The sequence below is a fragment of the Octodon degus genome, unplaced genomic scaffold, assembly GCF_000260255.1.
Source record: "Octodon degus isolate 3935 unplaced genomic scaffold, OctDeg1.0 scaffold00131, whole genome shotgun sequence".
Classification (NCBI taxonomy): Eukaryota; Metazoa; Chordata; class Mammalia; order Rodentia; family Octodontidae; genus Octodon; species Octodon degus.
This window is the reverse complement of record NW_004524707.1, coordinates 6,226,001-6,253,647: the sequence shown is the minus strand read 5'-3', so window position 1 is coordinate 6,253,647 and position 27,647 is coordinate 6,226,001. Positions and strand designations below refer to the sequence as shown.

Here is a 27,647-nt window from a genome sequence, read left to right as displayed (position 1 = left end):
CAGACAGTTCCCTGTGGAGAGGGCAACACAGAAGAAACAGCCTCAGTTTATACAAAATATGTGCCCCTGGTAGTTGGCTCCAACTGGAACCCCAACAAATGGTGTCCTACATTTCCACTGGGGCCAGCTAAGAGGAGCTCTGTGTGATGGCAAGTGCAAACACACAGAGGGCAAACCCTTAAGGGACACGTGTCTAGAAGACCAAATAATTTTAAAAAGAAAGTCCCTGAATCCCATGAGCAATATATTAAAGTAAGTGTCATTTATAAGCCCACCGAAAAGGGGACTTCAGATTCTATATTAGTTTTCAATATGCAAAGCTCTTAGTGATTCTTTTGTCTTGGAATATCAGTTCTTTTCTTTCTTTTTAAAAAAAAATTATTATTTTTTTAAAATTAATCTCTTGGGCTGGAGCGATAGCTTGCAGTCTAAGTGCCTATTTGGCAAGCACAAGGACCCAGGTTCGATCCCCAGTACCACATGCCATGCCAGCCCTGGAACCACAGGTGTGCCGTGCCAGCCACGGAAACTGGGCGTGGTGGTGCACACCTGTAATCCCAGCCCTGGCGAGGCTGAGACAGGAGGATCACTATGAGCCTGAGTTGCATAGAGACCCTGTATTAAACAACAAACAAATACATACATACATACACACAGAAACAAGAAGCCAAATGAACTTTGAAAGTCACAGACTCCTTCGATATGGACTCCTTAGTATACATACATACATACATACATACATACATACATACATATTTTAAAAATGTTTTTAAAAATTAATCTCTCTTTCTGCTATTTGTTATTAATGATCTCTGGGTCTTCTACATATTTCATTCCTTCAAACTTTTGTTTTGGTGGCTTTCGAGATTGAGGTGCCATAGAAGGCAGAAAAAAATTTCTAAGACTTAGTCCTGTGTTGACAGTGCTCTGACTCAATCCTGGGAAAGACTGACACAAGTGGCAGGATCTGGGACTGCGTAGCACATGCTAGAGTACAGCATATGGAGCACATTTAAATTGAGCCATATAAGGAAAATAACTGTCAGACAGGAAGGGCTGGGCCACAAGCTGCCAGGGGGACCACTTTTAAGTGAACATCTGAACTTCGCAGGTCATCTGAGGAACAGTGACTGCACCACACAGGCAGGGGCTAGAGAGCTGGGTAGAAGGTAGGAGCAGCAAGCAGGCTACAGGAAGCCCCAGTAGTTCTTAGGGTCCTAGAGGCTCTTTTCTGGCTATGTCAACCACCAGCTCCAGTGACCATTGTTAAAAGGTAGGTAGGCCACAGTATTGTCATGGCCAAGTGTGCAGCCTCTCACACAGAGGAGACCTAAGTTCAAACCCTGGGTCTGCCACTTACCAGCTGTGTGACCCTGAGTAACTTAAAGAATTTCAAACAAAGCTAGGGCAAGAACACCTTTGTCACTAATGTCCTTACAAAAAAGGAGGGAAATGATAGAAAGACATGCATGGCGCTGGCATGTGATGGGTGTTCATAGCAGGGCGGACGCTGAAGTTTGTCCGGTGGGATCTGAATGGCATGAGGGCTCCACCCTGTGCCTTCTCGGGCTCCTGTTTTGTCCACTCTGGCCTTCTCAGAGCTCTGCAGGGCCCTGGTGCTCTGGCTTCTGACCAAGCCGCCCTCACGCTAGAAAGGGGGACCCAGGGAGGGTCCCTCTCACTTCTCCAGCGTTGTCTGAGCAGCATCCCTCCCACGACTGCCTCCCATTCACACAGTTGCTCTGCTCCTCCTCTTACACAGATCCCAGTCATGATCTTAAATCCAGAGCAACCGCTATCACATGCCACAATGCATTCCATCTGCAGACCATGTGAGGAGCTACATCCACATGAAGTCCATTCTGCCGATCCTGGCAAGCAGGAGCTGTCAGGGGCCGCCACTCAGCCCAGGACAGCCAGCTACTTCTCTGAGCTTCAAGACGCTCCCCTGGCCCTGTGCCCTCACTCTCCCCACCGTGGCTCAGACACAGGTGCTGTGGGCAGTCAACACCTGTTCCTCAGCAGGCGCACAGAGCAGGATGGGAAGGGCTTAGGCCCAGGAGGCACTCTGGACAACAGCTGTGTTTAGGGTGAGGCATCAGCAGGTGTTTGGCAAACACAGACCCCAAAGGCCAGCTGCAGAGGTCAGCAAGTGGGGATATTTCACTTACACAAAGCTGGGCCTGGGGCTCCTCTGGGGCTGGGCCGTGGCTCTAAGAGCCCTCTCATGGAAGCTTCAGAACCACAGGAGCAGCAGCTCTAGGGCCACAGACGCAGGATACACATGTTCTAGTGTGGGTCTGCTCGCGGTCCTGCAGCTCTCCTTCTACCTACTGCTTAGAGAAGAGCCGCAGCAGCAGGGAGGAGACTTGGAATACAGGCTGTGCACCCGGAGAGCTCATGGAGCCTTAGTTTCCTCATCTATAGAGCAGGATCTCAAAATCGTTTTTAAAAGTGTGCAAATAATATGATCACAGACTTGGTAATGCTTTTAAAAAGTATTTCAAAGATGCAGCGGGCTAATAAGGGGCCACCTGATACCTCTGTCACTTACACACTGGCCCTTTCAAATGCACAAGTATTCCAGCAGCCGATACTCATGGTGCGTATCAAGTGGCTGTCAAGGCCTCCTTATCCTTTTCTGACCCCAGGAGAAAAGTACACAGTGACGAGGAAGGGATGCTTCTGCAAGCTACCTCTGCATCACTGGACCAAACTCTGTACCACTAGACGTGCCCGGCCCTGGCCTAGACTGTCGCAGCACCTGTGCCTTGGTCACTTGTAGGCACAGGGTCTGCTGGAGGCAGCTGCTAAGCATGTACTCCTGTGGCCGTGGGTGGAAGTGGGCTTAGGGTGGAGCTTCCACTTCATTAAGCTCACAGGCAGCCAGGACCCGAATGGCACAAAGCAGAGAGATGGGGACTGCATCCCAGCCACCATCTGCAGGGACGCGGCACTCCAGCCTGGCAGTCAGCATAGAGCTGGTGTCAACGACTCTGTCTGTAGTCCTCTCCCTGGCCTCTCCCCAGCCTTATTCTTCCATGACCTCTCTTCTCACCCAGCTTCCTGCTTCTTCAGCCCTAAATCTTTTACACTCCTCTAGGTTCTATTACCATGTAATAGACTTTCAAACTCGGAACCTGTCTCAGTGCCTCAGATGCTAGGATCACAGGCATGTACTATAATATCTTGCCCTAACAAGACCTAAATGGTTAAAAAATATATATATTAAAAATAATTTTTAATTTAAAATGTTTTACTTAATTGCTTTAAAAAAACTACATCGAAATAATCTTTACATACAATTAAAAGGGTGTTACTTCTTCAAAAGTCTTTTGCAATTCTGATAAGATGAACATGATATACCTAGATGTTCTCACAATACAGAAATGTTAAAAACTAAAGACTTCCAACCCTTCGTAAAACCAGGCATCCACTGCAGCACCTGAAGAGGTATATGTGCCAAGAATTGTGACTTTAGCGCAGCAGAGAGCTGGGAGAACCATTGCTCCCCAGATCACAGGGAGATGTGGTTTTTGCTTCAAAAAAACAGGATTAATAGTGGTTTAGCTATAATGGGAGTTTCTCCTCCCATGAGCTCCGTTGTTGTGGAAAAACATCATCCAGTCATGGTAAAGAATTTTCGCAGATCACTGCTAGGCAGCACTGAAGATACAGGAAATGAGCTGGCGGAAAGTCAGACCAGAGCAGCAGAACACTGGTCACATACATCATTAGCAGGGCAGGCTGTTCTCTGCTATGCTCAGTGCACACACACAGGATGTACAGCACAACCGATTCAATGATGAAGACTGTGGTGGCAACATAACGGGGGAGTCTACACGACGTAGACAGTTGTACTGCTAACAGGGTGCTGGTGAACTGCATAATAACTGCAGCTAGTAAGACAGAGGGGGGACACAGCAAGGGCTAGTGTGGTTTTATTTGAGATTATCAGGGCTGAGCAAGTCTCCCATAATTAGATTAGACTGAAAGACCAGAAAGGTAGAAGCTCAGATAAAGAAGGAAAAGATCATCATCACCCAGGCCACAGGAAGGGAAAAGCATGCCATGCATTTCTGGAAACTGAAAAGATGAGCAGGAAGGGCAGTGGTCCAATTGGCAGCTGTTGGAAAGGTGAATGGTGCACTGTGGGAACAGTGTTGAGGTGCTGCCAAAACCAACCAGAGAACTACAATATGCCTACTAAGAAGAACGCAAAGCAGGAGCTAGAAGAGATGTTTGCGTACCATGCACACATCACTCACAGTAGCCCAAAGGTGGAGACAGCCCACGTGTCCACTGACAGAATGGATAAACAGGACAGGGCCCACACATCCAGTGAGTCCAGTGAGATAGGCTCAGCCCTCGGAGCAGGGGATTCTGACACATGTTGCAGCAGGACGAACCCACCCTGAGGACACTTCACTAAGGGAAGAATGCCAGACTCCAGAGAACAGATGTTATTCTACTTAAATGCGCTGCCTATAATAGCCAAGTTTGCAGATGCAGGAAGCAGCATGGAGATTAAATGAGGTGCTGAGAGTTGTCAAGTTCAAGGAGATGGTAAGTGGAGTGGTAGCTCCCCTGGGCTGAAAGGAGGAGAAGAATGGAAGTCATGAGCTGATGAGTTGATGAGTATAAAGTTGCAATCTGGGAGATAAAGTTCCAGAGATGTGTGGTGAAGACTGAAAATAATGTGAGCATACTTTTTGCTCCTGAACTGTTGCTAAAAAGTTAAAAACTTAAAGATGTATTCTTATTAAATATAATTTATCACAATAAAAAAGTCATGCTGAATGAAAGAAGTGCTTGGGAAATGATGTGTATCATTCCATTCACATAAAATAGGCACTAACTCATAGTCACAAAAAGCTTACCAGTAGTCACCTGGAGCTGGCAGGGGAGGGCTGGCTGCTAAGGGGCACAGGAGTTCCCTGCGCTGACTTTGCTTCCTGCTTGGGAGAATGATTTGCAGGGTGTACACAAATGGCAAACCCATCCAACTGTATGACTTGAAAGGATGTGTTTGACTGTGCAATAATTAGTTTTCAATAAAGTGGACATAAAAATATGCTAAGCTATCACTGGAACATTAGCAAGTTTGCAATGTCCTAGACTATGCCCCAAGATGTCCAAACAACAGATGCAAGAAAACACAACTCATTTTTTCATGGTGAGACCTTCTGTCCTCATCTCCCATGCGGAGGGAGCCATAGTGTGGGGCTCTCCCGGCTGCCCTAGTCCATGGGCTGCTGAAGAGGAGGAGTGCTCAGAGCACTCTGCACAGAGAAGGAAGAAGCACAGACTCCATCCTGGGAAGAAGTCAGTCCCCAGGGTGAGAGAGGAGTTCATCAGGTTGAGCCCATCACAGGCTCACAGCACCTGAGGCTGGGCAGCCGTCAGGCTCCAACAGGGCTTTTTCAGGGGCCATGTCCCACTGCTGCCAGTCCTAGAGGGAGATGGGAACAAGCACCCTGCTGCTGCTCCAGCCTCAGCACCCCAAAGCCTCTGCACACATGGAGGGTTGCAAAGTATGTGCATTTACCATGAGGCTCAGCAAGATCACAGTCCTGGCAGATTCTCACAGGGCGCTGAGGCAGGCATTACTTACCAACTTTCAAAGGGAGGAGTGGGGCTTGTGAACGTGGATGAGGTCCAGGCATCAGAGCACCAGCGGAGACTGGAATGCAACACTGCTGACGGCTCAAAGGCATGCTGCCTCAGAGAGGCTCAGGCCAGCCTCCAAAGCCTGAACAGTCTCAAGAGTGTCACTCTGTCTTTCAGTTGTATTTTTTAAATCTACCATCTGCACTGCCCCAGCTGCCTCCGCTAGCCACCCAGGCAAGTTCTCCAGCCCCAGCACCCTGCTGCCTGCTGTCCCTCAGCTCACCCAATGCCCAGCCGGTGCCTGCTGACAGTTCTCCCGAGGGCTAGAGAACACCACTTCCCTCCCTTGGGTCCTTCCAGCTGGACGGACAAGACTCTCCCATTCTGGTCTCATGATGCCACCCAGTGAGCAAACACCATTCTAAGGAGAAGAGGAGCTTCTCCTCTATCTTGAGAGCAGCAGGCTATGCAGGGAACAAGGCTCCCCTCCTGAGACACTCTCCTGGATCACAGCCTAGGCCTGCAAATGTGAAGGACATACTGTGCTTACAAAATGTCACCACATAGCCATTCACAGCTCTGGGAGCACCCAGGTAATTTCCTGCCCAAACAGCCACCCTGCTTCAGACCAGAGTCAGGCTGATGGATCACAGCCCCTTTAAAGGACCACTCAGACATGCCTGTGCAACTGGAAAACAGAATGAAGCAACTCCGGGAGATTCGACACAAGAGGGGGGACAGAGGACTTGGTGACTGGTGGATTCTGAGGGTCAAAGAATAGCTCCCCGCCGGTGACCCTGATACAGCCTTAGGTGCTGCCCTCAGGGATGACATTCAGTGAGCACACACAGACTACACTGATGTTAGAAATCCGGGGTGCTACTGCCCAGCCAGCGGAAGCAATCAACCTCCACCTCTCCTCACGGCTGACTTCTGCACAGCTCTGCAGGGGCCTCGTGGCCCTGGTACTGCCCAGGCCTTGGGCCTTGTAAGATTTTCAGCGTCAGTCCCTACCCCGTGCATATTCAACAGCCCTTGATTTACGATAGTTCCATTCAGGAGGTTTTGTTTTCCAGCCTTTCCGAGTTGTGAGAGTGAACCCATGTGGCCATTCCAACTCCACATTCACTGTCACGGCTATTCATTCACTATCCACGCTTCACTTGGCTAGGGAGACCGTCAACAGGACTTCCTGTAAGAGGCTTTGTGTTTGAAGACTCTGCCCAGCTTGGACTCTGAAAGTGTTCTGAGCTGGGGCCAGGCCAGCAAGGCTCAGTTAAGTGCCTGGTAGGTTAGATGCAGCAAATGCATCTCGGGGATGGTGTTTCAGTTTATGATGAGTTCATCAGGACACAACTCCATGTAAGCTGAGAAGCAACTGGATTACTGTACTCTGGCGGGATTTTCTACCCTGAAGCTTCTGGAAGACCAGAATTCCTCTCTCTTGAGAGGACTCCACTTCAAGGGTTCTGGCTCGGTCCTGGGCACACAGCGCCCCTGACCCACACTCTCAGCACCAATTACCAGCTTCAGGTCCACCAGCCATTAATTATTCAGGGGCCAAGGCAGCACTGCCTTCATTTAAAAGCACTGGCTTCAAGAGCACTTTATGCTTAGCAATGTTCAGATCTGATGTGGAGAAATGATAAGGTACTTTATTTAAATCTTATTTACTCTGGGAGTTGCCGCCAGATCTCATGGAGCCATTCATCAAATGGTTCGAAGCAAAGCCGGCAGCCCTTCCTCCAGGGCTAAATTTAGAGCTTTCACCTTAATGAAGCTCAGGGCCGGAGCTTTTCCCGTCAGAGAGCTGCCTCCTTGTAGGACAGACACCCAGGAGCGCAGATGCCCAGGCCTCAGCCGAACACTGCCAGGCCTGTTTCCAAATGTGGGGATGCGGGGAAGCTCTGACAAGCAGGTGCCTGCTATGAGTTCCCATAACAGTCTCTTACCTTCCTGTCATTTACAAACCTGGGACTCAAACCCAAGTTCTGAAGCCTCTGTGTTTCCCAAAGCACACTCAGCATTCTTTGAAAACATGACAAAAAAAAAAAGAAGAAGAAGCTAGAACCCCAGAAGAGCAAGGTGTGCTAAACCCAGAGGGTGCTAACCGAAGCACTCACTGCTGTGACAGCAGCTGACAGCTCTGGGCTCTGTGCACTACCCACCTCGGGACCACACTGTGCATGTCCCTCTTCCAGGGGACCCTGCAGGAAGCCAAGGGAAAGACTTCCCCCCAACAGAGCCATCTATAGCCAAACAGTGCTCTCAGGAGCGTGCTGACAGCGTGTGCTGACCCTGTGTGTTACTGGTGTGTTGCTGGGCTCAGTCCACAGCCTTACCTTCCTATGGACGTCTCATGGGCAGGTGTTGCTAGCCAAATTCACAGAGGTAGCAACTAAGGCTCAGAGGAGAAATGTCACTTTCCCAACTTGGAAGTCCTCAATCTGCACTTGGAACTCAGGGCTGTGACTCTAAGTGTACAGGGCCACCAAGCTCAGAAAGCAGCGCCCTGCTTCAGGCCACATGGCACAGAGGCACAAGCTAGGCCCCTGCCCCCTAGGCAGGTCCCCTCTCCTCAAATCCCAGAACTCCATGTCAGCCTTCAGCCTCCCCTTCCAAGTACCTGAGGGGCAGGCAGCGGGCGCAGCACCATTGTGCTTTCAGACTTGGTCAGCACTAATTAACTCGGTCTCCCTGTCTCCTGAGCCTTCCTTTCTGTCTTTGTAAATGGGCAGAGGAAGCATTGCATCCCATCTTGGTTACCGCCTGAGACAGCAGGCATTGCAGAGCGAGGCCCCAGAGCCGGCACGATTCTTTATTAAACTGGTCGCTAGCACTGTGATGGACCCTGCTAAAGACTGCACCTCCACAAAGGACTCTGGGGGAGGAGGGAGGGAGAAGGGGTGGCCGAGGCCGCCCTCAGGGAGCTTCCGAAGGTGCTTCTCAGAGCTGTGGGCACATTCGAACCAGCACAAGTAGCAGAACAGTCAATTTCACCTGCTGATGAAACCGCCTCTGCCACACCTTCCATCTCCCCAGCTCCCCCTGCAAGTCCCCAGGCTGATGCTTAGCAAAGAAATCTCTGCCATGGAAAAAATCCTTCCATGTGAAACCGAGAGAGGAAGCCGGAACAAGCGAGAAGCACCTTTTCTTATTCTGACAGTGCAAGCAGAAGGAGGTGCTGGAAAATTCTCTCCTAGGCCACCAGAGTGAGGGACCTGCTTGTCCCCTGCAGTGGGTGGCACAGCCCTAACTATGGCCACAGGAGCCAGAGGCAGCGTGGCCGCAACACACATCCCCTAAACTTGGGACTATAACCCACACTGTGAGGCCTGGGTGCACTGTGTACTCACAACCACACTGTAACACAGCAGGCCTAGAGTGTGTTTTCCCAGCACAAAGGGGAGGTGCACCGGCGGCCTGACAGTGCTAACCCAAGTCTGTGTGCCTACCCGGCACCCTTCCAAGCCCCACGGTGGGTGCCCGAAGCTATGACTGGCACTGAGCCCTATTCATGCTGCTTTTCTTATGCAGACAGAACTAGGTTAAAGTTTAATCAGAAATTAGGCACAGTAAGAGATTGACAACAACTAATAAGATTGAATAATTACAAAAGTGTACTATAGGAAGAGCTTTATGAATGAGGTCTCCCTCTGTTAACTTTTCTAAAATTCTGAGGTAGGGTCTGGCTAAGTCATTGAATTGCCAGGGTTGAGTTCAGATGCATGATTCTCCTGCCCCCGCCTCCCAGATGTGTGCCACCACACTTGCTCCTGTTAATGCCTTACTGCCCCGTTGTCACCCTTCTTACAAGGTAGATGAAGTAAGGTGTGTGATGAGGATAGGTGACAGTGTCAGGCTGCTGACTGATGATACAACAGAAGGGTCATCTGCTTGGGGCGACCCCAGTCACTCAGCACAGGGACAGATGAGCAGTGCATACAGTGTCCACATGCTGGAACAAGGGAGGTCCATGTTCTTGTGGGTCAGAGTAATATGGCAAAGACTCAGCGTGGCACCAACGTAAACTTTAGGAATTACTCATTTCTAGACTCTCTCTTTTTTTATTGCCGGACCAAGGCTGACCACAGGTACCTGAAAGCTCAGAAAACACAAAACCAGATACAGGTGGGAACTGCAATGTTTATGAAGCCCCCACTGTACACTCAGCATTTAGGCAGGCGGGCCTGACTCATCACAGGGGCAGCCTTCATCTGGGAAGTGTGAATAGGGCTCTGGAGCCAGAGGGCACACAGCACCCCGTTCCCTGCTGCCCCCACACTTACTTCTACAGTTCTGGGGCCCAAACATACCTGGGCAGCTCTGGGGCACATAGGGACTCCCAGAGGGTGGTGGAGTGGGATGATGGGCTGACACTGACAAAGCAAAACCACAAGATAAAAGCAGCTAGCTGAACTGAGCAGCGTTTCCTTCCAAATCCAGTGACACAGATGAGCAGGGCCAGAGGTCTGGGCCCATGTTCTGGGAATGACTCAGAAATCTAGAGACATGGCTGAGGAGATAGCTCAGTGGTCCAGGCACCTGTCTGGCAAGCACAAGGACCCAAGTTCGATCCCCAGTACTTCGTGTTGTGCCAGCCCTGGAACACTGTGTTGTGCGGGTCCTGAAACTGGGCATGGTGGCACATGCCTGTAATCTCAGCCCTGGGGAGGCTGAGACAGGAGGATGAGTATGAGTCTGAATTGTGTAGTGGACCCTATGTCCAATTAGAGAGAGAGAGCAGGCGAGCAAGTGTGAACACAAGCTAGCTAGCTAGCTGGAGGTGTTACCAGGAAACAAAACAGAGGCTCTGGAGAAGAGAACAGAAACAAGCTCCCCTGTGCAGTGGGCTGAGAGGACAGCAGAGCATTGGAAAGAGGCCAGGCAAGTAGAGGGACACTGGCAGCTGGAGCTCTCCAGTCCCAAAGCAGGCTAAGAGCCTGAGCTCCCCTTTCCAGGCACAGTGGAGCAGCACCTCCTCCAGGCCGCAAGGAGAATGAACTCTGATTGCCAGAGGGTCTGCTTACTTCTTCCCAGCCCCTGCACTGGGGCCTGCGTGGTAAGACAGTGGCCAGACAATGGTGCGACGAAGAAACAAACACACACTTCTGGCTCTAGAGCGCTCGTTTACAAGATCCCGAACCTATTTTGGGGAACTGAAAGCCCCAAGCAAAAGTGCACCCTGTACACCCACATGGCCTCCACTTCCCAAACCTGGGGGACACCAAGTCCACTGTTAGAAGTGCCCAGGCCCAACTTTACCTGCATGGTGGATACCTGGTGGGAGGGGCACTGGTGGGCACCAGCCATGCAGGCCCAGCACCCCAGGACAGCAGGGCGGGAGCTCCTGCCACCAGCCCACCCTTTGCAGCACCTGGCCCCAGTCGAGGCCCAAGCCACGTGAGTAGCTGAAGAGCTGAGGCCAGCAGGCACATCCACCATGTGCCTTCCTAAATTCAAAGTCAAGCCTAATTTGAATGTAGGAGCAAACACCAGACAATAAAGCCAACCTCTACTGAGGGGGCAGTGGCACAAAGCGCTTCTCAGAGCTTGCAGGGGCCAGCAGGCTATGAGGTGAGCATGTCCACGCAGGTGAGATATCCTTCCTGCAGTTGGGGGCAGCTTTGCTCTCGCCTCCCTGCTCCTACTTACTGCTGTGCAGAAGGCCTGCTCATCAACATGCTGAGAAAGGCAGGGTGGGGGTACCACCAGGCCAGAGCTCTCCTGGACATGGTCCCAGTGGCAGCGCCCTACCCCCAGGTGGGGCTGACTCCTCCTCTCCCCTCCTACCCCTGTGGGCTGTGCAGACATACCTGGAAAGGGGGTCTCACCTCCGGTTGGTATGAGGAGGGGTGAGAGAGTGTTGAGAAGGGCATGCAAGCTCTGTGGGAAGGGCATTGTCCAAAGCCCCCTCCAGCTCCACAGTCCCCCTCAGAGCTCTCACCAGATCCTGGGCACCAGGAGAAGGTGCACAGGCTAGACAGGTAGGGACATTGGGAGTTGGGGTCCCTCTCCACTAAAGCAGCAGCAGGGCTGCCCAGGCTAAGGCTCTTGCATCATCTGTCACTGTGCAGGGAAGGATGACTCTTTATGACACCAAGGCTGCTCTTCTCAGAGAGATCCTCTTCTGCTGCAAGTACAAGGGGCTGAGGAGCCACATGGCAGCACGGGCACAACCATGGTCTGCACTGCTGTCATCTCAGGGATGCGGGGATCAGCAGAAGATAAGCATTCAGTTCAGCCTGAGACTATGACAAAGCACTGTCACTGTTGACTGAAGCTAACTGAAGACTCTAGGTGGAACACTTAACAAGCAACACTTGCACAGGTGCCATTTCCAGGAGGTCCAGGAGAGGTGGCCCATCCAAGCATGCAACAAACCAACTCACAGCCTCAAAAAAGACCATGTAGGCACAGGGAAAGAATTAAACTTATTCCACATCATTCCCATGGGAGCCTGTGACACTCAGTCTCTCAGTAAGAAGAGGGCCCCCTGGGTTCCAGGCACTCAGCTTACAGGCACTTTGGCCAACTCTGGGTTGAGGAAGATGACTGCCTCTGATGCGAGTGGGGCCAGACCACCCTGCCAAGAGCTCTTCTAACCTAAGAGACTGCAGTCTATCAAATCCAAGTCCCAGGGAACTGCATGTGTACCAAGGCAAAAGACTAGAAGTGCTGCTGCCCGGCGGGGAGCAGGGGGCAGTGTCCGGGGGCTGCGGTCATGTCCGAGCACATGGTGGGATGGCAGCGAGGTGCTGTGCATAAGGCCATCCACTGAGGGACAAAGTGACTCAGATGCTTTACCAGCCCCATGAACGAGGAGCCCCATGACCCCAGAAGAGCTCACTCTGAAGAACACTGTGTCTCCCTGGCCTCTGCTCTGGCTGAGCCCTAAGGAGGGTCTTCTGCGGATAGCAGGGACTGCTCCCGGAGATTGTGCCCCAGCCAGGATCTGTTCAAAGCACACAAAGGATCCCTCTGGCACCCCTGCAGGTCAGCAGCCTGGTTCCCTGGCCCTTGGAAGCCCCTGAAGGAGGCAGCGCAGTAGTCTGAGGATACCCAGAACCTGCTGCTCTGAATCAGACACCTGGGCCAGGTGTGCACTGCAGTGAGATGCAACCCAAGTTGGCCCGATCTGTCCTGGGCAGGAGGGCACTAACGCTCGCTGTGGTGACTGACTGGAGGCAGCACCTTCCCTGTCTCCTGTGTGCATCCTCTTGGGGGACAGCAGCAGGGGCAGGAGGCTGGGATTCTTCAGGAATCTTCTCACAGCTGTTTCCTCTTTCTGGTCATCTCTACACGGGGTTCACTGTTGTGGTCTCAGCTGTGGCAGCCTCTAGCTGGTCAAATCTGTGACCTCAGAACACAGTATTTGCACTACATACTCCCTGTAGATCTTCCAGATGTTCCCTTGGTTTCGGGTGACCTCTGGGGTGGGACCAGCCCTCTGTTCTCACTGTTGTCCATGATAGCAGTGTCTGCACATCAGCTCCCTGATCTAATCAAACTGTCCCCTCCCCTAGCTCTCCCCGTGCTGTCTCAACACCTGAAGCTTGAGGTGGTGGCCAGAAGAAGGTCTGACCTCCTCAACATGTCCAGGCCCCTGGCCCACCGCATGGTAGAACGTGACCTGGGCTCTGGGTGCCTGGACACTGCAGCACTCCAGCTCCGTTCCGGAGGTTCTGCATGTCCAGGGAAGCCAAGGCTCCGCGCTTGGTGTCTACAGGAGCAATCTGAGCTCCATCACCATCATGACCCCTCACCCCTACATACAGGCTGAGCTCTCACTCTCCCTGGGCTAAGTGCTGGGGATTCTGAGAGATTCTCAGTGAGACAGGAGTTAGATGCAACAGGAAAGATTATGAACTTGGAGTGAATAAATGAATGAATGAGTTGGCATTCACACTCTTCTCCTTGGGCTGAGTATTATGTCCATGGCCAGTGTAGGGAAAGGCTGCGCAGCCTCTGCCCTGGAGGAGCCAAAGCTAGAGAGGTGTTCAGGACAAAAGCACTCAGCTCAGAGGGCCGGCTCCTAGCTAGAGGCAGGACATGTGGAAATGGGGCTGGTGTAGAAGCACACAGGTGCCACTGTGGCAGGCACGGCCTTCTGTCCCTGCCCCCTGGCCCTGCTCATCCCACTGGCCCTCCCATGTTACTGGAAAACTTTAGCCTGATTCTTTTGGCCAGGTAAGGCATTATGTGATTCAAAAGCACTAAAGGACAAACAGAGAAGAGTACATCTAAAGTACTCTCTCAACCCGATTCCCGCATTCCTCCATGTACAGGAAGCAGGAAGCACTAGCTCCCTGCCATCCTCCCAGACATCCCTCGCACATGGAAATGTCACTTTCTGTCCTGAAAGACATGCTGGATGCAAACACATGGCTGTCTGCCCTGACTTTTCTAAGGTTATAAATCTTGGGGATTGTTCCCTAAAAGTGCATATAACGATGCTCTGTGCCTTCTGAGGGCTGTGGAACACACATGGCATCACCCAGTGACCTCTATCTGGCCCTTGTATTCATTCCAATCTTCTGCTACTCAAGTAATGTCCAGTGAATATCCTGTTCACAGTGCACCTCACACGTGGGAATCATGACTAAATGACAAAGGAGACCAGACCCTAGAAGTGGAAGGGCTGGATCACTCTCCTTAGGTATTACACACTGCCCTCTCTAGAGGGGCTGTGCCTCTAAGGTCCTGACAGAATGTGTGAGGTAGGACTCAGGGATCCATACCAAAGCAGGTGCAGCAAGTTTCCATACTTTCCATTTCCCTCTCTCTACGGCAGCGTGAAGGGGCGGGGCTGGGGTGGGCCTTGGAGGTGGAGTGCACGCTGGGCATGTGGAGGCCCTGCTGTACCACCCGCTCCAAGGAAAGGAGAGGGGGCCAGATTGACTCAGCATATGTGGAATCGCTTCAGAGGCCTTTGTGATTCCTTTCTCTGCAAATGTTGGGTCATTCCATTTCCCATTTTCCTACCAGGCTGCTGCTGCTATCTCAGATTTACAGGAGTGAGGAATATGACATGCTCAGCCCGAGGGTCCTGTAGGCCTTCGTGGGGCTGTCATGTACAGGCTGCTGGGTCACAAGAGTGTCATGCCAGGAGAGCTGGGGACAGCCGGCCCAGTGGAAGCAGTCTGGTGATGGCATCCCGGATGCTCCAGCGGCACACAGCTGGAATCTGAGCACAAAGCACACAGCAGGTGGTGGTTCTGTCCCCAGAAATGCTCAGAGCCTGTTCCTAAATCTTTGTTAAGTGAGGAAACTGAAACAAACTCATGACCTGCTCATCTGTAAGAGACTCCGAGGGAGCCAGGCAGGGAAGGTGGTCCCTCCGTCTGCCCTTCTTTGGATCACCCTCCTAGTCCTCCACAGCTAGACTTTCCTTCGGCTCAGAGCCAAGAGCAGGGACATGGTGAGGAGTACTAATTAGCTTTAGCAGGTGCCTGCTTAGCATGCTCTGAGCCTGGGGTGCCCACACTCCTGGCAAGATGTCTGTCGCTAAGCTGCTTTGCTGCTCAATTTTGAGCCATTCCTATCTGAATAAAAGCAGAGGTGGAAAGAACGGATGCCCCTCCTGCTTCCCTTCTTGCCAATACCTGTCCACACCTGACAGCTCCAGTCCCTCCAGCACCAGCTCCCTGACTCCTCTGGCCTTGACCTTGGCAGCACTGGTAATCCAGAGCCAGCCACATAGCACTCCTTGGCCTGACAGTCAAGCGCAAGGCATGAAGCAGCTGAGGGGGCACAGGCAGCACCCCTCACGCCCTCTTCTCTGTGCTCCCAGACTCCAGGGATCCCTCCTCTCTAGGTCCCCAACCCCAGGAGCAGATGCCCTTTTTCACAGATGCTGGTATATGGGTTGCTTTCAAGTCCCTTTGGCTCTTTCAGCTTTCTAACACTGGTGCATGCTCTCTCCACCAAGCTCTTCTATTTGAAGCACCTTGCCTGCTCTCTGTTTTCCAGTCTGGAGCTCAGCAGACCAACGTCTATCTGCCTGTTACAGACCAGAGGCTGATCCATACTCTGCGCTCAGGGGAGGCCCAAGGAAGAACAGGCAGTGATGCACTGGGCCTGCAGACACAAGGCCCCCGGAATGCGAAGGCTCAGACTTTACTGAGAACCAGCGAGAGGAGTTATCACCGAAGGGTTCCCTTTCTCGTGCTCAGAGGCATCATCTGTTGGGAAGACACTACTCCAGGCTCCCCCTAACCTGGTTTCTCTTCTAGCTGACACCTACCAGGGCTTTCTATTATCGTGTGTAGCTGCTAAAATTGCATAATGGCTGGTGGGTTTCTCTTCATCATTCTGAATCTGTGAGACATAAAAAATCATATTTTGGCTAGGAAGCAAGAAAGTTAATGAATGACAGACCTGTACCCAATCATGGGCCTCTACTACATAATTCTTTCTCTTCCTCGCCACTTGAAGAGAGAAGGGTCCAAAGCTTGCCATGTCTAAAGGAGTAATAGTACAGGCAGAGGTCTCCAGCTGACCTATGAAAAGACTGAAATGCTTCCATCCAAGTGCTTCCAAATGTTCCCATTAAGATCCTGAGTTATAACTGAATTTCCTTAACTGTGTTTACATTTGGCTAAATTCCAAAACTATACATTAAAAGCCCTTATATTCTGGTTGTTCTCTTAATGAAGAAACAACAACCACCACCAAAGAAACAAAACAGACTATGTTCCTATTAAATCCATAAATACATTGATAGTTCAACCCTTTTATGGAGCCTCACAAAATAAATATTTGAAAATTCCCTCTATCTCAGCACAATCTCTAAGCTGAGAAACCACAAAGAATAAGTGAAATACATTCGCCAATTCCAGGATTGGGCAAGTGTCAGGGACCAGAACTCCATCTGCAGACAATGAAAAGAACTCTTAGCTCTGTGCATTCACTTCTCTTAGTCTTTTATTTTCTTGACTTTAATACCAGGATTATTAATCCGTAACTATAAAACCATCATGAAAATTCAAATTCTCAGGTTCTCCACTTACTCAACAGGATGCTGGTGTGAGAACAAGGAAGACACTCAAATTCTAAGCAGCAACCTTCATGTGTTTCAGAAAATCCCAGAGTTCAATATCCCAGCCCTCAGGCTCATAGGCAAAATAGATAATTTCTTTCCCCCTTTCTACTTGAGAGGCAGTGTCAAAATTCTAGCAGTCATGTACTCTAACATCTTCCAACTATAAATCCAAAAAGATCTCCTAAAGCCCAGTATTTTTTGATTGAACAAGCCCGTTCTGATACCCAAAGTCGTGACAGCTTATACAATTATGTAGACATGAGTCCCTGCACAAATATCTTGCTGTCCTATCACTTCTACCCACATTATCTGCTGCTGGCTTCTGTCAGTAGCAGGGTTTCTCTAACACCAACACAGTTCTCTGTGCCCACATGACAATTCAAGGCTACTTGTAAGTCTGACACCCATGAGGCCCCTGCCAGGGATGATATGGAACCTCAGGCAGACATGTCCCAGTTCAGGCAGCTATAGTTGTGACTGAATAGGGCTTTGTATCTGAGGGTCTTGTTTGTCTCACAGGTTTCCTTCAGCCATGGTCAGTCCGGACCCAGCAGGACCAATCCCTGCTGTATTCAGAGTGACCAGCATCACTGTAGCCGAGCTCCCTTCATCTGATCCCTTGAGGCCTATCCAACTTCCTGTTTGGGAGGTGACTCTGAGCTATGGCTTCAATGTTTTGTGAATCCCTTTGCAATGGTTCTATGCCTAAATTCCTGAAAATGGTCTATATTCCTGAGTTCGCTTGGCTATGGAAAGAGAAGGTAATGAGATTGCAGACACTACCGTAAGGTGGCCTGCATGTGAGAAGCCCCTAGCTTCACACTAGGGTGAATGTATAGCCAAACACAGGCTGCATTGTGCTTCTTCCTTGCATCTTCCTCAAGTATTTGCTGAGACCAAATTACACAGTTGGGCCAATTCCAAGGATCTGAATTACAGGAAGCTATTTTCATATATACCAATTGGGTTATTTAACACAAAATTCAACATTGCTGGATGTCTGAGTCTGAGTAAATTATGGAATCATTATGCTGAGGATGGTCTGTTTCTCAAAGGCTCAATCCTGATGTCACTTGAGCGGAGCCACAAATTCCCTGAACACTTCTGCATAAGCCATATTAACTCACATGTTCATCAAACAACTCATTTTAAGTTTTTCTTGGTGTACACTCAGAACTCTATGTAATTTTCAAATTCATCTTACATTATATACTAACACACAGGCAACACAGCCAGCCACTAATTTCTCTGCGGAGCAAATCCTTGCCTGGCCTGGCACAGTACATAACCAGTCAGCTTGAGTAGCGAGTGCATGTGAATTGAGGGTCTTAGGATAACTATGAACTTTCACTGAATACGCAGGCTGGAGTTTGAAGGCAAGGTTGAAGACCTTGATCAATAATTTACTCCTAGCATTGAAACAATAGAAGAGATGCGAGTACTGCCAAGATGGGGGACCCTTCTGCCTACAGCTGGCACTGCCAGTGCACCACTAGTGGGGCTCAGTGATCGAGGCACAGCTTGGGTCTCCCCAGCCAGGCACATGGTAATTGTAATGCATAGTAGTGCTCAGAGGATTGGCAAAGCAGGGGCTCATGTGTAGACTGATGGCAGACTATGTGCCAAGGGGTCTAAAAACACTGTCATTCACATTATGAGGTTTTGGGGGGAGAGCAGATTCCCGAGCCACTTCACTATGGCTTGAAGAAAGGGAGGGATCATGGCTTGGGCTTCTACTGTGGTCAAGGGAGAGGTAGGGGGAGCAGTGGGTTGTCTGCAGCTTTGAGCTTCCTGTCAGGACTGGGAGAAAGCAAGTCTGTCACTTACTAGCTTGCCCAGAGTTAGGCTATAGAGAGGAAAGAGTTTGGGAAAGTGGTTTGGAAATGCCAGTAGTCAAACATCAAAACTGGAGCCAAATTTGTTCTGACAGGTTTTCTACCTTCAGCTGGCATTGGGGATTAAACCCCTGCTCAAAACTTCACCTGCTATTTGACTCAACCTACCTAAAATTGCATCTTCACCAGGCAAAGTTGTACAAAATTTGAAACAAATGATGTAACATTGAAAGGAAATTGGTCTAGTATCTATGTGTGACAGATATTCAATAGTTGCTTCTGAATCTAAATCTGGACATTTAAGAAGAAAAGCTTATTTCCTTCTCCATAATTCCACATTTATTCTCAGCTTTGTGCTCTCATGAAAACTAGAGAGGGCTGTCAGGTCTGTGCAGGCTCTAACTCTTATTACCAGAGACACTGGACCTGGGGTAGTAGTGGAAGGGGCTGCAGTTTCAGAAAGGTAAGGAACGGGAGTCCAGGAAGGGGACTAAAAACACTGTCACTCACATCATGAGGCTTTTGGGGGAGAGCAGACATCTGAGCACTCGGTGCTCAGGTACTGCCAAAGTGACACCCCCATGATGTGCCATGCGAGCCCCACTGTCACAGGGCTAGGCAGGCATCCTACTCGGAGAAGTGGTGCCTCCAATAGGACAGGAAAAAGAGAGGTCAAAGTGTGGGAACACAAAGGTATGACTGGCACTCTTTCATCTCAAGGCTGTGCTTGTGGCAGGGATCAGGACAGAGCAAGATGAGAAAACTTGGCCTACTGGTCAGAGCAACCCTGAGAGGGACAGATGGAGGAAAATTGTAGTGGGGTGAGCTGCCGAGGCATGCTCAGTGTATAAACTCCCAAGTTCTGACTCTCATCCGTGCCTCACAGGAAGAACCCAAGCCACCCTTGGGATGGTAATGTCCAAAACCTCGTCTCAGTCACAGTCGAGTCCCAGAGGGAAAGACACACAACAAAGGGTATAGAGACTCACTGAGAACAAAAGTGAAGTGTTTCCCATGCAAGCCTTACTGTTCTTGCTCTCCCTGGTGGCAGGGACCAGAAGGCACACAAACTCCGCACAGCCGTCTGCTGTACCGCAGCGCTGACAGTAGGTGCACTTTACTGCAAGGTGATCTAAGAAGCACAGTGAATAATGAAGCAAACAGAAATTACAATCACTACTCTTCTTGTGTGAGAACCTGAAAGAGTAATATAAGCAAAGCCCCAGGCAAATGCAGTGAGTAAATGTGAGAGGATCTTTGATCCAAATGACCTGGAGGACATGGCAGTGAGCGTGAGACAAAGGACTGTGGAGAGGCTTTCCCAGTGGCAAAGGCTCAGGGGCTGACCCACAGCACCTGCCCCATACCTTATGCTGCTCTAAGCAGAAGTGTTTTATGGTTAGAATTTAGAATGTGCTGGATTGAAGTTAAATGTATGTCCTTATTGTGAAGCAAAAGTGCCAGTGCGGAGCCTCGACTTCCCAGAGGACGCAATCTGCAAAAATTCTCAAACTAATTCTGTCAAAGTTCCCCCTAAAAAACAGAGTACTAAACTCTCTCAAGACTATAATTTTAGCTTTGAGATACTTTCAGAAGGACTGGCCTCTTGAAATTACAGCTAAGCTGACAGTAAGGAGACCTGGCCTCTATTTCTAGTTGGACCGAATAACTCAACTCCTCTGAGCCTTGGTAATCCCTTCTCCAAAATGGGAGGGAGGGTGAGACCAGAATCTCTCTTCTGCAATCCTCTGGCATCTCAATATCCACAATCCCACAGTTTCTGCAAAGTACTGCAGAACAGTGGAATGATTATCCTGCATTAAGAGAGAATTAGTAGAAATTTCTAAATAATTCTGCAAAAATGTCTATTCTTTTAGCTCTAAGTCTCAAAAGAAAAATTCATTTTTCAGTGCTGAGAATTTCTCAGATTATCACCACAAATCTTTCCACATGAATATATGATTTTCTACCAGCTCTAAACATCACTGGCTCACCTGAGTAATGTTTCCAGATGCTTCTGCAATTAGCTCTGGTTGATCTAAATTCTGTCCACTAAATTTAATAAGATGTTCCTTCTTTGAACAAAATGTCTGATGGAGAAAATAATGCTGCTAATGAGGGATGCCATGAAAGCCACTCTACAGGTAGGAGTTTACAAAAACCTGTAAAGGATTCATTTTCTATTGCTAAATCATGGGTCTTCTCAACTTCTGCACCTCTAGCGTGACTGGCCAGGTTACATGAGCAAGAGACTCACCACTCATCCGAGTGGTCTGATGACTGTAATGGACCAGTCATTTCCCCATTCATATAAATAATTTCTTTCACAATGGGGCAAAGATTAATACTGACTGTTAGTTTTGCATTTCTTTGTTTTCTAAATAAATCAAAAGATACACCAATATTGTAGAGCTACCCATTTTCATTAAATTTATATACACATCCAATGTGATGCCAGTCTAAAGCCAACTAAATTATTATTTTCTTTGTAGATACTGACAAGATATTTCCAAACTCAAAGATCCAACAGTAACCAAACAATGTTGAAGAACAAAGGTGGTTACATTAGCAGTAACAAGAATTATGAAACCACACTAAGACCATGAAGTATTGGCCTAATAAAAGATAAACAGATCTTTGATTATGACTATGATTTATGACTATGACTGCATTGCAGGTCTGTGCAGAAATGATGATCATTTCATTGACAGCTCTGGGTGAATCTAATATTCAAATAGAGCACCCCCAAATATCTCTGTCTCATATCACACAAAAATTACTTCCAAGTGGATTACAGATTTAAGTGAGAGGAGTCAAAAAGTAAAAGCTGCGCAATGTTCATAGAATGCTATCTTCATGACCTTGAGTAAAGACTTCTTCACAAGCACAGAGAAAGTACTAATGCTGAAGGAAAGGACTTCATGAAAATAAAAACTCCCAACACTACCCAAAGAGTAAGAAAAGGAAGGCACAGAGTGGCAGAACTTATTTACAACACATAAAATCAATACGAGACTTCAACATAGAACATATAAAGACTGCTTGTCATTCAAGAGGAAAAAAGGAATGGACTGATTTTTTCTTTAATTTTAAAGAGAGAAAAAGCCTCAATAAAAGGATACAGAATTTCAAAACAAGATGATAGGAAATTAACAATGGTTGTAATATTCCCTGTTGTTATCTTCAAGGTAGTTGCTCATATTATCAGATACAAGCATGTAAAATTGACCAAACAATATAATCACTAACTATTCCTTTCAATGAGCTAATAGAAATTAGTAGCACAATTATCTTAGCTATCTCGTGTATATAGACTTCTAAGGAAGGCGTCATGGTTTGTGTTGGTGAGGCACCTCACCAATGAGGCACACATGTTTGTGTGAGGCACCTCACCAGTGCCTCATGCAGTTATCAGGTGCGCAGACTTGTCGAGTTTTTGGTTGATTCATGGTCCAATGCTGGATTATGAGTGCGAGTACTGTACCCACCCTGGTGTGGGGAGCTTGCATACAATATAAGGGAGGGGAAAAGGCTTGCTCTCTGCTGCTTCTCCCCTTCTGCTGTTTTTCAACTGCCATGAGCTACCGCCCTCTGCCATGTGCCACTCTGCCTTGGAGCCAGCCACATATGGACTGAAACCTCCACTAACTGTGAGCTGAATAAATTTTCTGTTCCTTAATTTTGGGTATTGGGTATTTTGTCTCAGCAGTGGGAGAAAAGTAAACAAGACAGAAGGGGATAAAAAAGATATTAACTCAATTTTTTTTTTTTTTTGTGGTACTGGGGATTGAACTCATGACCTTGAACTTGCCAGGCAAGCACTTATTTTACTGCGCTATCTCCTCAGCCCTCATTTTTTTAAGGGAATAAAAGACTTGTAGAGACTTTTCACTAAGGGCAGTATCTGAATGTTCAGGAAACGTATCAAAAGATATTGAAATCTATTGTTGTCAAGGAAATACAAATTAAAATCATAATTAAACATTAAACATATACATAATAGTTAAAATTAAGAGAACTTATAATTCCAAGTTTGGGAAGGGACAGCACTAAGGGTTCTTTTAAATATAATGTTGAAAGAAGTCATACACAAGAGAGAAATAAGAATGTGTCTGTAAAAAACACTACATTATGCAAATTGATGCAACTACTATAGTCACAAAGCTTATGAAAAAGCACTAGGGACACAAGGATCAAAGGCTTGACTAGTGACATATTTAGAAATTTGGTCAAAATGTTAGGACAATTTTACACAAGTAAAATGGATAAGAAATGCTTAGACAGGGGTCATGGTGCAAAACTGCACCTCAAGCACTCTAGAAGGCCAAGACAGGAATATGGCAGGTCCAAGCCCAATCTGGGCAATTTAGAAACACCATCCCAAAGTAAAATTAAAAATGGGGGTTGTGAAGGTAGCTGACTTTAGAGGCCCTGGATTTAATCCACAGTACTGCCAAAAAAAAAAAAAAGGATACATACTAAAATAGTGATTTATGTTGAAAAAGACTTGAAGTATGCTATGTACATGGGCGTCAAAAGTACAGCTTGCCAGTTATTGAAAAGTAGCGGAAGAGGTGCTATAAACAATTGAAGGAGTAGTGACTCTGGCTATGGGCGGCTGTGGCTACAGCACACTGCAGAGATGTGACGGGTGCTGTATATGTCTTATGTTTCTTGTGGGCTCAGTTCAGAGGGCCACAGTTTTCTGGTTCACTTAGTTTCCTGAGAATAAACTGCATAAACAAATACTAAATTGCATTATGCTCAAGTTATTCCCTAATGTATCAATCAAGATGCAAATTTGCATTTTCAAAACAAGCAACCTACACAACAGTACCTTAATATTCTACCTAAATGAAGTTCAAACACAGGCATTTATTAGTTAGATATCAGGAAGGTGGATATTGAAGTTGTTTACCCAGGGGATGCTATATGTAAAAGAGATCACAGGAAGAAACTTGTAGATGCTGGGGAATGGCTAAATGGGTATGCTCAACTTGTAAAATTTCACCATGCTATACACATAAGACATGTGCATTTTCCTGTGTGTAAAGTTCAAAAAGTGGAGTGCTACTTTTTAAATGGAAAAATAAAATCTATATTGTTGGAAGTCTTCCTGGGTTTGTAAAACAAGTGAAGGGATGTTCTACTTCAATTCCTCCTCAGAATACATTCTCTCTCCTCTCTCTCCCCTCCCCTTCCCATTCGCTCTTCCTCTCCTTCTCTCTCCCCTGCCCCTCTCTCTCCCTGGTACCCACCTGACAATCTACACATAGCATGTCTCAGGTAGCATCCAGCAGCTGATCATTCATAATCTAAAGAACAGGGAAGGAGAATTCCTGTATATTATTAGGTGCAGGCAATTGTCTGAACTGAATGAGGCCCAGCATTCTCTCAGTGTTGAGATGAGGTGAACACGACACTGAAGAAGGAACTGGGTGGCATGAGCTCTAATTCCAGCTCTGTTACTTACTAAGAAAGTGGGTTGACAGGTCCTTTACCTGAAGTTTAGTTTGATCTGTATCAGAGGATTAGAGTGTAAATGAAAATGCATTGCAAACTACAGTATACCTAGATATTCATCATTAATTGGTTCTGGGAGACACACAAGTGCCAAAAATGACAACAAAATGTGTTGGCTTAGACAGGGTAGTCTGTCACAAGGCATTCAACAAGTTCTAGTCTGCAGACTGAATAGCAAACAAATGAGTGCTGGGACAAAATTTTTGCACCAACATGTGTCCAGTACTTAATTCAAGGAAGGTCAAAGAAGTTGAGTATCAAGGTCTGACTGTATATATAGTGATATTGTTATGATTTATAGCTAATGTCCCCAGGAGCTTTGTGCAGTAAGAGATGGAGTTTATGGAAGCTAATTGATTACTGTGGTGCTATAACTGACTTGCTATTGGGAGGCATGGCCTTGTTCGAGGCCTGCCACTGGGGGAGGGAGGGTCCTGGAAGCATCCCTCTCTCTTCTTGGCTCTGCGCTCTTTCTCTGCTTCTCTCTAGGGCCACCATAGCCTGAGCAATTTCCTTCCACCTCGGCCCTTCCACCATGCCTTCTTCTTTGGGGTAGGCCAAGCAAGGGTTGAAACGAGTCCAAATGAGACTCCTTTCAGTTGTAGGTGTTGGGTATTGGGTCTCAGTGATGAGAAAAGTGACTAAGGTAGATTTTGGTACCAGAGAAGAAAGCTCTTTGCTGTGACTGTAGCAGACTGTGTAGGGTAGAAGCCTTTGGAACTGGCTTGAAGATGCTGACTGGAGATGCTCCAGAAAGTTGTCAGCTAACTTTGATAAGAGATTCAGGCTGGAACTCAGCAGACCAGAATGTTGATAGATATGCAGATGGGAGAGCCAGGCGTGGTACCACGGTGGTGGTGCACAACTGTAATCCCGACACTCAGAGGCCGAAGCAGGAGGATAACCATGAGTGTGAGGCCAGTCTGGGCTATATAGTGCATTCAAGGCCTGCCTGAACTATATGGCAAGACACTCTCAAAAATGTAAAATACTGAAAAAAAAAGGGGGGGTGGGGGATAAAGAAACGCAGGTGTCCCAGGCCCAAGAGGTTCCAGTTAGGAGCAGAAACACTGCTGGCAGCTGGACTCTAGGCCCTGTGTGTTAAGCTTTGGCAGAAAATTTATTGAGATTGTGCTGAGGTCCTGCAATTTTGCAGAAAACTTAAAGGCAGAACACTAATTTGGCAAAGGACATTTCAAAACAGCCCAACTATAGTTTGATAGTTCAAACTATCACACAGACATTACTTGTTTCTTTTAGTGAGATTTATACTGAGAAACACGAGCAGAAAAGCCCATCTAAAAAGCCCACTAAAATTGTTTAATTTTGCAAAAAAGAACAAGCCTGTAAAAATAGAGCAGAGGAGAGTTTGGTTATTGAAAGATTATCATTAAAAAGAAGCCAAGACAATAAAGCATCCCAGGAACCAGCAAGACCGCATCCTTCACCCTGAAAAAGTAAAAGACTACTTTGAGAAGAGAGCCCTAGTTCACGCAGCCCCACCCTCATCCCACCCCCAGAAAGAGTTTTCCAGAACTTAGCCAACCAGGAACTCAGAAACCTCTGCAGTGATGATTCAGGGAGCTCTAGTACTGACCGAGCTGGTGGCAGACCTTGGCCTGCTTCCACCAGATCTCAGAAGGAAGGCTGGGAGGCCAAGCAGTATTCCTTTGACAGGGCAATAAGTAAAGCCATTAGGGTCAAGCCAAAACTATAGTGGGGACCACAGGAAGTTGGAAATACCAGAGATGCATAATGTTCACTGAGGACAGAAGGAGGCAGTGCATGAAGCCTCTCTAAGAGAAACCCCGAGAGTCACAGCTGACAATACTGTATGGGTGCGGCTGCCTATGCCCTTGGGTTCACATCTGGCCCCTGGGTGCTGCACAAGGAGCAACATGGACTAATGTTTGACCTGCTGCATTTCATTCTTACCTTGGTCATTGGTTTCTATCACCTAGTTTTCCTATGTTTGCTCTATGCCATTCTGTCTGTGTCAGCAGTGTTTACCTTTTTGATTTTTACAGGGCTCATAGCTAGGAGTTTGCCTTAAGTTTCAGAGGAGACTTTGAACTTGAACTCAATAATGTTGGAACTATTAAGACTTCAGTGACACTTAGATGGATTAAATGCATTTTTGGTACATGTATATTTATGGTTATCTCTTCCTCTTGCAGTTTTCCCTTAACAAGTATGCGGTGACCTTCTTTAGCTTTTTTGATCATGCTTGGTGAAGGCACTTTTATGAAGAGATTCACATGAGTCTTTTGGGAGCCAGGAACAGAATGTTATAGTTTAGATCTAATGTCTCTGAAGAGTATCATGTGCTCAGAGACAGGATTTGTGGGAGGTGACTGGGATACAGAGGTGCTATCAGAAGATGGGTTTGGTTAAAGGCAGGCCACTGGCGGTATGACCTAGAAGGTGGTATGACCTCCTCCCCCACAATGTCCTCCTTTCTTTCTTTTTCTGCCTCCTGGGTGCCATGACATGAACAGCTTCCCTCTGCCCAGGCCCTTCAGCCATGGAGCCAGCTGACCATGGACTAAAACTTGAACCAAAATGAACCTCTCCTCTTTGAAGCTGTAGATGTTAGGTACAGTATCTTCCCAGCTCTTCTCTACCCGCAACGAGGAAAATGTCCAAGACAGGGTACATATGCAAGATGTTTCTGAGGACTTTTTCCTGTTTTCTGTAACTCAGTTAGGCCTCCTGTGCCCTTGCCTGTTAATGATGTTTTGAATGTGAAGGTCTTGAGTTAAGGACAGCTGGTCTTGACCTAAAGTTTTCATAATTGACATATTACATTTTGTGGGGTGATGTGATATTTTAACACATGTAAATAATGGTTAAGGACCACATTAGGGTAATTCTATTACCTCAAACTGTAGATATTGCACATATCAGAGGCCAGCAAGGGTAAGGTGGATAGTACAGACAGCAGAAATAAGGGCGCACCCCACCACAGTGGGGTGATTACTATTAATAACATCACATATTTCAAAAGAACTAGACAAGAAAATTGTGAATGTGTTCATTAAAACTTTTTAAAAATATAATCTCATGTAACTAGGGTTTCCACAAAGGCACTTTGATGGAGATGAACTTAGTGCCCTAATGAGGAAATCACGAGTCTATACCACATCCTGATGCATACACAGACCTTGCAGCATTCCGAGGAAGGACTCAGCTATCTGTGTTCAGAGAGCAGCTTTCACCGCTGCCAACGTCCTTCCTACCCTGCCTGGGGCTCCAATCAGTCCTTTTCCTCAGGTCTATTCCTGGTAGTGCCAAAAATGCAAGTATCAAATCAAGCAAATTTAGGAAAGGCAAAAATTTGATATGCTGTATGTTTCTAAACCCAGATGATGCTTATTGGGATAAATTCATCTGGATTGTGGATATCACCAGCAACGTGAAAGTTACCCGGCTAGGTTCCTATTTCCTTCAAGAATTTCAGAGCACATTAGAGTCCACACACTCAGTGTAGTGGGAGGGACTCATATGCAACATACTGCCTGGACTTCAGCCGTGGACCAACTCTTTCCAGGCTTTAAGAAATGGGCACCATTTGGACACTAGTGGGGAAATAAGTTTCCTATATTGCTAACTATTGCAGCTATTAGTAGATCAAT

At 47.7% G+C, this 27,647-nt stretch overlaps 1 protein-coding gene across 4 annotated transcripts in view; it reads right to left on the bottom strand.

Annotated features, from left to right (window-relative positions):
- The window catches only part of Hhat (hedgehog acyltransferase), a 381,668-nt gene that overhangs the window by 4,047 nt on the left and 349,974 nt on the right, over positions 1-27,647 (bottom strand). The window lies entirely within an intron of this gene.